Genomic DNA, 12,603 nt, shown 5'->3' with positions numbered 1-12,603 from the left:
TTGTATACAGATTTAAAAGTGCGCAAAGCAACGAACAGTCACCCTCTGAAACAGCTGAGGTTATCACAACCATTGTTTCTGTAAATACACAGGAACAGTCACCCACCTCAAAAAGATTAGTATATTCAAGGGACCAGTGTATCTACTCTGGTCAAAAGAATCCATGCTTCGTACTGATGTCCACAATTCTTTTTTATTCCTCTCACAATCATGGAGCACCGTGAAAACTAGAAATGAGTAAAATAATATCAATAGCACATATGACATCCATCTCAGCCACTTATTTCTTTTCACAAGATGCACAAGTGCTTAACAAATAACAGCATAATGTTTTTACCGTGTACGCCTTGTAAAACCAGTAGTAGAAAAGTTGTAGATTCGTGCTCTTGTGGGGGAGACGTATGTTATCCACCACCTCGATAGCTAGCCGAGAGTTCGAGGGTCACTAGAGCCGCCGAGAACGCATGAACTACTTACGGTAGGACGTTTTGCCAAAGTAAGACGTTTTGTCAGAACACCGAGTCCTCAGGAGGATGCAGCCCATGAATTTGGACACGATCTCAGATGCACTTCTGGTGTTGTCATGGCAACCCACACAAACATTTCAGCGTCAGCTACAATGAGGCAGAGCCCTTACTGAGACACTGAGCTCAGGTAGAGTGAAAGACAACATTTTTCCGCATCCAAAACAGCAGCGCTGTTCCTGTGACCTCTAGTAAAGCCTCTACTTGGGAAAAGGGAGTCTTTCATCAAAGCATCCTGCAGAAGTTGAATAAAAATATGCAAATGTTTAAATGATGCAACTTAATGAAGGCTGACAGCAGTTGTACTATTTTACATTGCAGCGAACAGGGGTGACCATTATTTTCAACGTTTTTACAGCATTTTTCACATTGAAAGTGAAATAATATAAATAATGTCTCAATTAAATTGCGTTAATATTTAAAAATACAAAAACTACAGCTTTGTTCACAAGCCAATAAAAATGTACTTGGGCCAGTGGTAAATGAAAATAACACTTATTCAGCACCTGGTTGTTGCGGCTGCATCAGGACACCAGATGTTCAGCCTCCATCCTGTAGGCAGACTTATCCCCGTCTGAGAGGAGTCCAATAATGGTGGTGTCATCTGCAAGCTTAATTAATTTGACAGACTGGTGGTTGGAGGTGCGGCAGTTGGTGTACAGGGAGAAGGGCATAGAAGAAAGAACACAGCCCTGAGGGGAGCTGGTGCTGATGGTCCGGGAGTCCAAGACATTCTTCCCCAGCCTCACTGGTTGCTTCCTGTCCGTCAGGAAGTCAGTGATCCACCGGCAGATGGGATCAGGCACATTCATCTGGGAAAGCAATCCTTGAAGAAGGTCTGAAAGGATGGTGTTGAAGGTAGAGCTGAAGTCCACAAACAGGATCCTAGCATAGATTCTGCAGGACAAAGTGTAGGGCCATGTTGATGGCATCGTCTACAGACCTGTTGGCTCTGTATGCAAACTGCAGGGGGTCCAGGAGGGGGGCCGTGAGGGTCTTAAGATAGGAGAGAACCAGGCGCTCAAAAGACTTCCTGACCAGATGTCAGAGCCACAGGTCTGTAGTCTTTTCGTCCAGTGATCTTTGGCTTCTTGAAAGCTATATATGATATAAAAATTATATAAAAACTGTTAATCAGCAAAAGAAATGATATCATAGTTCTTATAAAGAAAGCCTCTATCAATCAAACACCAGCAGTGTAGCAATGTTGTTCACTTACACTGTATATAAAACACTGATTTTGGCTACATCCAGTTTTTACTGTATTATAAACATTTTTTACCATGAAGAGTAAAGTGTTTGGCATTTTTGTCATTGTTATTGAGCTCAGAGATCAGGCCCAGCCCAGTATCTACCTGGTTATGAGCAAGGAGCTGGAGGTGATAACTCAACAATAACCAGGCCATGCATGCATGGATGGATGCATGGATGGATCAGTTTGTAGGCTGTGTGTGGTCAGCAGCAGGCTGCTGGGTGTGGACCAAGAGGGAAAGCCCAGCATGTGAAACCCATCAGCAGAAGGCCAGAACAAAGGTGCACAGACAAACGCAGCCCAGACACTCAGGCAGGACGAGTAAAATAAATGGCAGCAAACACAGTATGATGTGGTAAAATGTGCTTTCTTTCACAAACAGATAGCACAAACAAGAATCACAAGAATCTCCTTTGTGGTTCTTGTTTTTCTTTTGAGTACATTAATAAAAAGTTGAAATAAAGTGGCAATAAAATTCATGCACTGAAGACCACACGAAACCCTAATTCACCCTACTACCTGTTGCCTTCACATTCCATTTGCATCCCTTGTCCACAGAATCAAAAATGACCCTTCTTCGCTAAAGATCGAACATAAAGCAATTGCATTTTAAATGGAAGCCCATTTTGCATTAAGAAACACTATCAGCAATCAGAAATTGTGTATATCAGAGTTCTCTGTTTTTACTGTCCTGAAAACTGCATTAATTCAGTGGATGCGGTTAGGTTCAAAACAACGTAATATAAGAGGGATCCAATTTTTATCCATTCATGTACCAGCTACTGGCTTTTTGCTGTTATGTTCTCATATCGCATTAGAGTTTATTTGCCAGGTGTCAGAAGTCTAATAATGAATAAAGTTCAGGATATGCTTAAAAACTCACCTCAGTATAGCCGTCATCAGAAGGAAGTGCGCTTCACTGACTCATCAACTTGTCTCAGGCTTTCCACAAAGTTTCACAGTTGACCTTAAAGTAAGATGCTGCAAGCTTACCTTGCAGTGTATTACTTTTTAAGGTCTAAAGACCTTAAAGTGCGCTATAGATTGAAGTGATTTGAACTGACAACAGGGCTAATTCAGCACTTCAAGTTAACATCAATAAAAGTTTTTAAATTTATTCTGATTTCCGTTTGTTTTCATTGCCTGTGCTATCTGTTATTTAGTTCAAATTGTGGGTAGATAATGCTGTGCTGTCATGTGACCTGTTCTCTCATGTGTGCCTTTCTCTTGTTTTGTATGTATTTCTCGTTTGTTATTTATTCCTATTTTATTCCTGCAATTGGTATGGAATTCATTTTTAAAAAAAATTGATCAGTGTTTTGAAATTAGATGTGATGAAGATGTGACCTTAATTTACAAAATCAACATCATGTTGGATTCAATGAGACATGAAACTAGTGCATGAAACAGGTCTCAGTAAATGTTCTCATAGACTGCAATACACTGCCCCCTGCTGGTCATTATAAAGTCTGCAGATGTCATTTGACATGAATGTCATATTTGTGAAACAAAATAAAGGACTCTGTAAAATAAATGAAAATCAAATATTTATATACAGAATATTTATGTACAAATGCTGAAAAAGACATTTGAACAAGATGCACACCCAGTAAAATTTAAAAAAAAAGAAAAGAAAAGTCAGTTTTATCATGTGACTATCATGCTGTCATTTCTGCACAATGCACTTTACACCAGATCAAAATAAAACACTGTGAGGTCGTTCTAACCGGAAGCCCAGAGAGCTTCGACAATGCAGCACAATGCCCTGAAGCATCAGCATCAAAATATACTTCAAGTACCAAAAAGTACTCATTGTGCAGAATGCCCTATTTTTGAATAGCTGGACATTTAATTACTTTATCACCAGCTGTGACTACAGCTGATAATCAACCATGTTTCATAGGGATGTGACTACATTTAGAAATGTCACGCATTTTTAGGTATAAAGCAAAAGATGCAATGAAATAAATAAGCTATCACATATTAATCCAAATGAATTCACTGAAATACATCTGCACATTTCTGCAGCCTGACTTATTACACACGTGAACACAGTACACATTTGTTTACTGCAAGCTTGTTTCAGAGATGTGATGCAGTTAAATCTGTATGCGTCTGTTTCCTTGTAGTGTTAGTAGAGATGGTGAACCTGACACAATCCTGTGTTTGGTGTGAAGGAAACCAGTTAACAGCCGGTTTAGTAAAATTCTCTTGAACTCATGGAAAACTCATCGTCGTCTCAAAGTGAGCAGCTGAAGCGTCCCGTGTGATCAGAGGTCCTCGTCATCCTCGCTCACCATGACGTCGAGCTCTTTGTCTTTCCGTACGACGCTCTCGGTGATGAACTCCTTGTGCTGCTCCTCCAGCTCACGCAGCTCTGCCTGCAGGCGCTCCAGGTGGAGCACTCGCCGGTTCCTCAGCAGCCGGCTGGGGAATGGGTTCATGTCGTTGAAGGCGATGCTGGTCAGCTTCCTGCATGGACACACGCAGGTGGAAAGGACTCGATCACCAACACAGAGGAACTGGAAACTGATCAGCTTGAGTGTTTCTGTTTTATGCTGCTTGATACTTCAGGTACTGCAGTTTGAGCAGGAAATACTGGACTGACTGGACCACATGTATCCGAGAGCTGCAGATACTTAAAAATCTTTAAATCGTTGTTACTGTGATCAGGGAAATTTAAACTTCTCACAAAATTTCAGTAAAAAGGGTTTGAAGCTCAAAGATTCAACAGCCACATCCGCTACACTTCTGCGAGTGTAACAGCTCGTAGATTAAGGCGGGTGGAGGCGAGTGCGTACCTGGCATTGGAGACGGTCTTTGTGAAGAAGCGTAGGTACTGGTAGATCTCCACGCTGTCGTGAATCTTCAGGATGTCGTCCTCTTTGTATTTGAACAGAGCCAGAGTGTATCTGAAGATCACCTGCAGCACAGACACGCATTTCATAACAGGACACTCACGCCACACAATTAATTGGAAACTTTGAGGAGGTGAGTCATAAAATTACTCTTTCAGTTGTGGTGCAGTTGGGCCCTTTACTCATTACAGCTCTGATCGATTTCCAATAAGCCACTTGGTTCCTCAGTTGCCAGATAATATTAACTTACTTGGTAGTTGAGCTTTAAGTTTAAATTAAACTTTTGGGTTGGATCTACGTGGCTGAAGCTGTTGTCAGCATTTATCCCTGTGTGGTATATATTTCTGTGTCTGAACTGTGATTTTATTTCCTGAGACAAACGATGTAAAAGCTGCGCTGCATTTGTCACATTGCAGAAACAAGCCCAAAGGCATTGTCCCGCTCATCGTCTGGATTTACGCTGCTTGTGGTAGACTGTGAGGTCGTTACTAGAATGATCTGCTTTCCCACTCCTATTTCATGTCACATGACAGTTCCCCATGCTTAGTAAACAATGTCTTATTACTCCTAAAATGTAAATAAAGACATCTAAAGGTGAAAACAAAATCATTTTTGTTTCCATGGACACTACTGTGGTGCATTCAAGTGTTGTCTGCATTTCTGTCATGGTGTGTTCGGGTGTATGGTACCTTGGTACCCTCATACAGGAAGGCGTCCCACAGAGGCATCAGGATGTCGCTGGGCAGACTCTCCACAAAAACCACCAGGAACCAGTTGAAGGTGACCAGAGAGACGTCAATGTTGTGATCCTCAAAGTGAGATGCCAGGCGAGGAAGCTTCTCCGCCATGAAGTCCTTCAGCACGCGCTGGTCCGCCTGAGCACAAAGACTCACAGAGATCAGCCTCACTGATCACTAAAACAGATCACAGCAGGCAAGCAGGTGAGTGTGTCTGCTGACCTGAGAGGCCACCAGATTCTTGGTGTAGTAGTCCTGAGGCATGATGGCTTCCACCACTGCCACCAGACACCAGAAGGCGTCTTCGTCACTTTGGAGGACCAGCAGAGCGAGGGCCGCTAACCTGTGGACATTGATGGAAGGTGAGGTTCTGCCTGGAAGGCGGGTCCACATAAGAACTCAGATATAAAATTTATACTTTTGTTCTGACCTGTTGAGTACCTGGCAGTAGCCAATGGCAGGGTTATGCCCGGAGAAGGCCAGAAGGATGCGGCGGAGCTGCTGGAGGGCGGGGCTGGAGGGCGGGGCTGGACGGCGAGGAGAAGTGCTGATTGGTCGTCAGGGTTCGGTGAAGGTCCAGCTGGACCTGCCTGGAGGCAGGATTAGGAGCTGTCCGACTCTTCTCACACAGCTGGAAACAGAACAGGATTACTGAGTGCTCGCCAGCATTCCCAACAGGAAGAAGGAGGAGCCACCTGTGCTCAGGTGCGGATAAAGCACTCTCTCTCTCTACAGCTGTACCTGCTGATAGCGTTGCGTGTGGCACTCTTGGCTTGTCAAAGTTCTGGCTCGGACCAAACAGCGCCACACTCTCTGCCGATACTCCCGAGGGACGCCTTCACGCACCAGAATTTTGAGCTCAGGTGAGATGATGAAGTCATCGTCGGACCTGCCTGCAAGGTACTGAACCCAGCGGCTCAGCAGGGAGTGCTCCAGACCCTCCTACAGAGACAATGATGTATGATATAAAAAGAGGATAACCATTATCTGTTAAGCATTATGTTACAATGTAACATAATGTAAAATTGTAACATTGTAAACATAATGTTACAATTTTACATTATGTTACAGTTTAACATAAAGTAAAATTGTAACATTATGTTTACAATGTTACAATTTACAAATTGTAACATTGTAAACATAATATTACAATTTTACATTATGTAACAATTTAACATAATGTAAAATTGTAACATCGTAAACATAATGTTACAATTTTACTTTATGTTACAGTTTAACATCATATAAAATTGTAACATTATGTTTACAATGTTACAATTTACAAATTGTAACATGATGTTACAATTTTACATGATGTTAAATTGTAGCTGTTAAGGGTGGTGAGTTAGCGAACCTAGACGCGGACCTCTCGTTTAAGTTGAACAGTGTCTTTATTTACAGTGAAGCCAAAATCAATCCACAGTTATCCACAGTGCAAGTCCCTTCAGTGCTCCTCTCCCCGTCTCCCCTCGTGTGTCCACAAAACTCCCTAGAATCAGTGAAGTGTCCCCTTCCGTCTCTCCGTCTCGATCGCGTCCAGGCTTAGTAGGCAGCTCAGAGCGGCAGCACTTACGGGTCGGAGGTCTCCCGTTGCTACGCGACCGCGTAACAATCGCAGCGGAGAAAAAGCGGAGCGAGAGAGGAGAACAAAAAAACACACACACACACAGGTCGACCGGTCGGGGCACCGTCCGACTCTGACAGTAACATAATGTAAAATTGTATTATGTTTACAATGTTACAATCCCTACCCTCACCTATGGCCACGAGCTGTGGGTAGTGACCGAAAGAACGAGATCGCGTATACAAGCGGCAGAAATGAGCTTCCTCCGAAGGGTGGCTGGCCTCTCCCTTAGAGATAGGGTGAGAAGTTCGGCCGTCCGGGAGGGGCTCAGAGTAGAGCAGCTGCTGCTCCACATCGAAAGGAGCCAGCTGAGGTGGTTCGGGCATCTGACAAGGATGCCCCCTGGGCGCCTCCTGGGTGAGGTGTTCCAGGCATGTCCCACCGGGAGGAGGCCCCGGGGCAGACCCAGGACACGCTGGAGAGATTATATCTCTCGGCTGGCCTGGGAACACCTCGGTGTTCCCCCGGATAAGCTGGAGGAGGTGGCTGGGGAGAGGGAGGTCTGGGCCTCTTTGCTTAGGCTGCTGCCCCCGCGACCTCGGATAAAGCGGATGAAGATGGATGGATGGATGGATGGATGTTACAATTGTAAAATTGTAACATTATGTTTACAATGTTACAATTTCACATTATGTTAAATTGCAACATAATGTAAAATCGTAACATTAAGTTTACAATGTTACAATTGTAAATATAATTTACCCAATTAATTCTGTCATAACAGAAGTATGACTTCTCTGTGTTATTAATCCGTATTAATATCATAGGGAGATTAATATCCCTACAATATTAAGCATCAGACTTTATCAAATTTTCTAAAAACTTTTTTGTTGGATAGTGTAGCGCAGCTGGATAGTGTAGTGGTAATACTACACATCTTTGGAGTCGCACGTTCGATTCCCACCCAGTATCCAGTAAGGGTCCTGGCTAGACCCCTCATGCTAACCAAAAATCCCTGGAATGGTGCGGCTATGTCTGCAGTCTCTCCGCTTAAATTTAGAGCTTGCTTGTTTGTTAAATGTATTATTTACTGTTTTTAGTTTACTCCATGATGGGGCTGGATATCGGGCGTCCTGCACCACCCATCCGGTCTGGAGCATAGCGAAACCATTTCTGCACTGTTTGAACGAAGGTAAACTCAGAAACTGCCCCCACCTGCTGAGTCAGGCCATCTAAGACAACAAAAAAACCCCAAAAACAAACAAACAAAAAACAGTTAAAAAAAAGAGGGTTCAATTAGAGTTCAAATATGAATAACCTCTCGCCAAAAGTCTTTAACAGCTAGAAAGCTGGCAAACTACTAAGCTGATCAACATGAAAGGCACAAGGTGGAAATCAGCAAACTGCTGCCTCACTTTGTCACCTGTGCTCTATATTTCATGGTCCGGTTGGCTGCAGGACCAAACATTTGGCCTTACACCTTATTTCTTTATGTTTTGCTTCCAAGGTGCCAGACTTGTAGGTAACTTTTTACACTGACATGACCTCAGCAATAGTTTCCAGTCTTTCAACTTCCTTGGGCTTTGGCTGCTTTTTTACTCATTTTCAGTCCAGTCCTTCTACCTGACCATTTTCAGAGAACTCTAAGGAGCTTGGGGGAAAAAAGCAACCGGACTTCTTTAACTTTTTTGAAGACGTTTCGCCTCTCATCCCAGAAGCTTTTTCAGTTCACTGAAGCCTCATAAGAAAGTGACACAATGACATTTAGATAATAAAACTCGCCAAAAATGCACCTTAAGAGCACTGTCTCTTTAAATACCCTCTTTTGCTTGGTCTGCTCCTTATTTTTTCCTCATTTTTTCTTACTTTGGAGGACCAGCAGAGCGAGGGCCGCTAACCTGTGGACATTCATGGAAGGTGAGGTTCTGCCTGGAAGGCGGGTCCACATAAGAACTCAGATATAATATTTATATTTTTGTTCTAACCTGTTGAGTCCCTGGCAGCAGCCAATGGCAAGGTTGTGCCAGCCAGCAGGATGCTGCTGAAGGGCGGGCTGGAGTCTGAAAGTAAGAGCTCGTTTAGACTCTATTCTGTGAACAGGCTTGCTCCCACGAATATGTGAATTCATCTGTAAAAGAGTTTAACTCTAATGCACCTGTTCCTCCTGCTCCCTGCTGCAGGGCGGCCTGTTGGACTACGAATGCCAGTGCGGAGCTAAGAAGATCAAAGAGGAGCTGTTGTTCTTGAACCTGCCAAAGTGAGTAACCTCAAATCGGTCCCCAAAGGCCTCAAACCACCACAGTTCAGTCGGTGTCAGTTTTGTTCATGTCATGTCCTCCTTGCGTCTTCCTTTGAGCCTCTCCTCTTTGTCTCATCTCTTTCAGTGTGCTGATCCTCCAGCTGAAGTGGTTTACGTTCACTCCACGTTCACCGTGGAGAAGAAGAACAGCCCCCATTGTTCTGACACAGCAGCTGGTGATCAGCCAGGACACAGCCTTTACTGAAGAGGTAAGGGAAAAGGCACACCGTTCATTTCAAGTATGGATGGAGCCCATTTCTAAGCTAACGGGTGGTGCCGCTGCCCTCTCCCAGGAAACTGCTCGCTATTTGTTGGTCAGCGTGATCAGTCGTTTGGGCTCCTCAGCTTACAGCGGTGAGTGGGTGCTTTCAGACACATGTGCTGAATGCAGGTCAACTTTGAAAGTTTATGAGACGTTAATAAGTGCGCCTTCTCCTCTCAGGACATTACGTCTGTGACGGCGTTCACCAGATGAGCGGAAGAGACGACGTCACAGACAGCCGGCTCACGTACGATGACGAGTTGGTCCTGCCAGACCACGTGTGAGTCTGTGTGTGAGCAGCGGCAGAGAACAGCTTACCTGCTATTCTATAAAGACAGGTGACGTTCTCCCAGCAAACAGTCAGCATGTCTGTGCAAATATTCAGTGTAACTTGTAGAAAAACCCTCACACTCAGTTTATTTGTGTTTTTCTTTTTTCTATTTCTTACTTTCTTTGCCGCACTAGAAAGGCAGCAGAGTCGGGACTCAGATCTGCAGCAACACCTTCATTGTTATTGTTATTATTGTTGTTAGTACTGTTGTTGTTATGATTGATATTGTTACTGTTATGATCAGTTTTATTATTATTATTATTATCATATTAAATTTTTTAATACATTTGTTTATCTTTATTATTATTAGTAGTAATGTTGTTGTTTATGTTGTTATTGTTATTATTATTACTGGTATTTTTGACATTATTATTATTATGTTGTTATTGTCATTATTAGTAGAAGTAGTATTAGTTATATCATTTTTATATCAGCCTGGAGTGAACAACATGGAAGCATGGATCCATCCTCCCTCACATTCACAATTCAGGGCTGCTGGTGTAATCGTGCGGGGGATATTTTCCTGGTACACTTTGGGACCTTTAAATGCTACAGTCTGAGTATTGTTTATGACCACAGTGTACCCCTCTTCTGATGGCTGAAAGTAAAAGGGGGTCCAGTACCGGTTCCGGTACCAGGCCTACTGACAATTTAACATAATGTAAAATTGGTAACATCGTAAACATAATGTTACAATTTAACATAATGTGAAATGGTAACATTGTAAACAGAATGTTACCATTTAACATAATGTAAAAATTGGTAACATTGTAAACAGAATGTTACCATTTAACATAATGTAAAATGGTAACATTGTAAACAGAATGTTACCATTTAACATAATGTAAAATGGTAACATTGTAAACATAATGTTACCATTTAACACAATGTAAATGCGTAACATTGTAAACAGAATGTTACCATTTAACACAATGTAAAATGGTAACATTGTAAACAGAATGTTACCATTTAACACAATGTGAAATGGTAACATTGTAAACAGAATGTTACCATTTAACACAATGTAAAATGGTAACATTGTAACAGAATGTTACCATTTAACACAATGTAAAATGGTAACATTGTAAACAGAATGTTGCCATTTAACATTATGTTAAATATAACTAACGGATTTACTTTACCAAATGGACCATCCCGGCCTTGCCGTATTGTCTATTTGATTCACCTTTGTTTTATTGTTTATTTTATTTCACTTGCTACACATAGGACAGACATGACTGGGGGAAAGAAAGGGGAGAAAGAAAGAGGGAAAGAAAAAACAGCAGGAAGAGGAATGGTGATAAAGGGCAAAAAACAAAAACCAACAAAACAAACAGATAAAAAATATATATATCAGTCACTTCAACTCAAAGAAGTCCAGACGCTTTTCTTTCCAAGCTTCTTTGACTGACTGTTAGGACAACTTATTTATTGCAAAGCATGCAGTACAAGAATAACTCGATGTTTCTGACTTTGCATTACGAATTGTTTACCCACTGACAAACATTTCAAATTAAATTAAATTCAAAAACAATTTGTGGTAACCTGATTTTAATTCAAAAAGAATCATTAACAACACTTCTTGTAATGGTGTCAAAATCAGCCCAACTTTTATTTTCAAATGCAAAAAGTAAAAGAAAATGAGCCAACATACTGGACACATATAATTGTCAATATAATTGTTTATAAACAATTATACTGTCATCATTGTTACAGATATGGAAACTTTATTAACAATTTGTCCAAGTAAAAAAAATGCCCTGCTAATTGTTGGGGTTTTCTCTCCTCTAGCCCTTTCCTTTAAGCTCTTCTTTACATCCCCCCAACCCCACCTTTTCTTTTTTCTTAATAATATAACAATAAAAACAATTGGCTGCATTTTAAATGTGTCAGATCAATGTCTTTATTCAAGAATACATGAAATGGTAATAGCTGCATGTGTGTTTGTGTGTGTGCATAATATGCATATGTGGCGGGGCGTGGCCTGCGGTGCCGTGCAGAGGAGGCGGACGCACCTGCACGGCATCCGCAATCACGCCCCGCCGAATTAAATATTGTACTGGGTCCTGTGGTTGTTGTTGTTGGTGTTATGTTGAGCTGGAAGCGGGAGAGCTGCAGCTCTGAGTGCGAATGTACAGCAACCGTGTAGGGATTAATAAAAGCATCAAAATGCCACTGGGTCTGCCGTGGTCGTTTACAGTGGTGCCGAAACCCAGGACGGGAGGCACGGCAGATCCAGGAGTGGGCCAGCAGAGGGAGGACCTGGCGAGAATGGTGGCCGAGCTGGCGGCCACGCAGCAGGAGCAGGCGGCGGTGTGGCGCCGCAGGCGGGAAGAGCTGCAGGACCAGACCGAACGCCACCTGCAGAGGATGGAGAATCTGGCGGCGCTGATCCGGTCCTGCCCGACACCACCGCCACCCCCACCAGCGCTCTCCAATGGCGCTGGAGTGGAGGAGATCCAGTCCGTGCAGGCGCCCGTGCCGGCCCCCAGGTTGCGACCAACTAGCACGCAGCCTGCCACAGCGCCTGTCCCCACACCTTGCGTGGGAGCCGCAGGGGCTCTGCAGGGCCCGGTGCCCGTTCCTGCGCCTCGGAAGAAGGCGGCGGAGCCGGCAGCGGTGGAGGCGGCGCCCGAGGAGCCGCTCCAGCCGGGAGAGACAACAGTGGAGGCGGCGCCCGAGGAGCTGCTCCAGCCGGTAGAGGCAGCGCCGGAGGCGCAGCGAGGGGAGCTGCTCCAGCGGCAGCGGTGGAGGTGCAGCGTGAGCTGCTCCCACC

General features: G+C 43.5%; 1 long non-coding RNA gene and 1 pseudogene across 1 annotated transcript; one reads left to right on the top strand and one right to left on the bottom strand.

The window, feature by feature from the left end:
- Positions 1-3,623: 3,623 nt before the first annotated feature.
- LOC113009568 (TBC1 domain family member 2A-like) lies at positions 3,624-6,794 on the bottom strand (annotated as a pseudogene).
- Positions 6,795-9,387: 2,593 nt separating this feature from the next.
- On the top strand, positions 9,388-9,755 carry LOC113031842 (uncharacterized). Its single transcript, XR_003273811.1, has 3 exons — positions 9,388-9,443; positions 9,528-9,588; positions 9,677-9,755. It is a non-coding gene; the product is annotated as an uncharacterized LOC113031842 (long non-coding RNA).
- Positions 9,756-12,603: the final 2,848 nt, after the last annotated feature.

This window comes from Astatotilapia calliptera, chromosome 2 (genome assembly GCF_900246225.1).
Source record: "Astatotilapia calliptera chromosome 2, fAstCal1.2, whole genome shotgun sequence".
NCBI classification, from domain to species: Eukaryota; Metazoa; Chordata; class Actinopteri; order Cichliformes; family Cichlidae; genus Astatotilapia; species Astatotilapia calliptera.
The sequence above is the reverse complement of the archived record's forward strand: the minus strand, read 5'-3'. Positions and strand labels throughout refer to the sequence as shown.